Genomic DNA, 3065 nt, shown 5'->3' with positions numbered 1-3065 from the left:
ATGCATCTGTTATACATGCTGGTAGGAAGAGGAACCTCAAAGTAAAACATTACTTTGTTGTTTTCTGTTACCAATAATTATATGTGATTGTGATGAGTGCAGATGAGAGAAAACAGAGACTAGGTAATTTCTAAGTGATATCTTTCCTTAAATAAAGTCTATTTTGTTGAAAGCCTTGATATCTCTTCAGTCTTACTGCTTCTTTGACATTTTAGGTTAGGTTTACAAAGTTTAACACTTTCCTTAATGACCCCAGGTAACAACTGGCCTAGGTCCTATACCTCAGTGAAAGCCTGGACTCTAAATTATTTTAAATAAGTACTAAGATTTTGCAAGTTGTATTTGAAACTTAAAGATCATTTATTTAAATATAAATGAAATAAAATAACTGCAGTGTATAAGTAGAGAATATAGTATGTCCTGCTTCAATTATATTAGGTTGATATAGTTAGTCACTATTAAACTATTTGAAATACATTTCTGTAAATGAACTGTCAGACTCCTCTGTACTCTGATATGTAAGTATTACTCTACAGTTCATGCCATAGTACTTATACCTTTCCCTCCTGTTCTCCAGAAACTCAGTTACTATCTCAGGCCCAGACTCCCTTTCTGCCAATAGGATCTCAATGAGCAGGTAATATCCCTGAGGCTTCACCCATTCAGGATGAGAGTGCCTTAGTTTCTCCTGCCTTAGTTAAACTTTGCTTTCTTACACAAATCTCACCTAACTGCTCTCATCTTTCAAAATGCAAAGGTCCATTCTCAAAAACCCCTACTTGACAGGTCTGAGATAATTCCTATAGTATAGAATGTGATCACATGCTTACCACACAATAAATTGGAAAGATCCATAATTTATGGATCAAAGAGCAATTCTCAAAAGAAATTCAAAGACACATATTAAACTGAGCTAATAGGAAATGATACCAAAATCTGTGGAAAGCAGCTAAAAGAGCATATAAAACACTAAATGTTTATATTAGAAAAGAAACAAACTCTTAATCAGGCAACACAAACCACAATCTAAAATTTTCCTCTTTCTTGAGCTTTTTGCCTTGATTCCTGGCAACAGACTTGTGTTATTTTGCTTCAGAAAATTACCTGCCTTAAAAAAAAAAAAGCTTAATAATGCCTAGGGTGGTGGTGCAGACTATAACCCCAGTAACTAGGGAGGCTGAGACAGGAGAATAACAACATTGAGGGCAGCCTCGCATCTTAATGAGACCCCATCTCAAAACAAAAAATAGAAAGCTTAGAGTTTCCCCAGGTTCAATCCCTAGTACTCCCCGCCCCCCATTACTTTAAAAGCATTTATATAGTATCTGGAATGAAGAACTACAAATAAAGTACATATGGACATTATATTGAAACTTGAAACATTTTACTGAAAAATAAAATGAAAATTTAGGCTTGGAGTCTGGTTTCCCTAGTTCCTGACTGAGCAAATCAAACACTTGTGTTAAAAACCCTGCTATTTCCCAGTAAAAACCGTCCTATTTTAGTCTAGAGGTTTTTCCATGAGTTTCAACACTGAAGGAAAATTAGGCACGCTTGATGACATTTTAAAGAAACTACTAGTCAAAACAATCCTGTTGGGCTGGGGAGATAGGTCAGTTGGTAGAGTGCTTGTCTTGCAAGCACAAGGCCCTGGGTTTGATCCCCAGCACGGCAAAAAAAAAAAAAAAAAATCCTGTTCATGAACAAGAACAGTAATGTTTGCTGACAGTATTTGCTTATTTTCTTGTGATTTTTTTTTGAGGCACAATGAACTGTACTTGCTTTGGTTTATAGAAAATGCTCAACATATTAGAAATTTATAGCCATCCTTAGTCCTTTCCAGTAACTCTTCCTCTCACATTCCTTTGGGCGAGGGAATGGGTACCTGTTGGGATTGGCTGGCTGCAAAACAAAAGCTATGAAAGCTACATATCAAGAAATAAAGACAAAATGACAAGAATTATATATTTTCAAAGCAGGGGCATGACCCATTGAGCCAACCAGAGGGGTCTGACTTCTAAGCAAGAAAAGGTCCACACTTGCTTTACTTATGTCCAAAAGGGATGGATAGGTGTAAGGTTTCAGTGTAGCAGGGGATCTTGGGTAAAGAGGTTGCTTGGTGCTTGGCATGTTACACTCATCTCTGCCCATTTCAGTGTGCCTATGTTTGAACTTGGAACTGTGAGCTAATGCAGGGAGCCAGCATCATCTGGGCTTTCTCGAACTGGGAAATTTCACCCAGGAGTTCCTGGAAGAGCCGCTTCCCTGCCTTAATGGCTCAAACAAATGTCCATAGTTCACAAACAGTTCCCAATATCTTTCTATAAATGTTTATTTGTGAACATTATCAGATGAAATTCTTTTATGCTCTGAGATAGAAATCATGTAATTTTTATGTGGTGACCATACTCTTGATATGAAACTGGCAAATAGAATGATCTGCATTATCTTTAGAAGTCCCTTAAATATCAATAAGTGATCCGAATATAACCAATGGAAACAATACACTACCTATACTGTTTTATTCAAGAATTAGCAATTACAAATAATCCCTATGAACAAACTTGAGAATAATAATTGGAGAATAGAATAATTGAATAAAACTTATGAATATATATTGATTCTTTTCAGAACTCATAAAATTTTTAATATGTATATGCAAATATTAGGACATGCCTTTGGTGTATGACATCAGGAATATTGTACACATAAATTCAGAATGTCTTGCAACATTATTAAAGTCTAAGATAAATATACATATTGTAGGATAAAACAAATAACCTCTCAGGTCAATTAATAGGAAATAGACAATTACTAAGCATATATTTATTTTGTTTCTTTTTGGCAAGGGAGGATGTCGGGGTCTTAAGCCCCCTTGTTCTTCTCAACCAGTGACAAGGGAAGGGGACACTCCCCAACAATATCAGACCGGGATAGGTAGGGCCTACCGCCCGCTCCCAGCCCTCCAGGCGGAGGACAATCAGACGCATCAGGGAGACCGGTCACAGCAGGAACTTGTTTATTGAGGAAATCACACAGCTTTTATGTAGGGTGGGGGCTAGGCT

This window comes from Sciurus vulgaris (assembly GCF_902686455.1).
Source record: "Sciurus vulgaris genome assembly, chromosome: 7".
NCBI lineage: Eukaryota > Metazoa > Chordata > Mammalia > Rodentia > Sciuridae > Sciurus > Sciurus vulgaris.
This window is presented reverse-complemented; position numbering follows the sequence as displayed.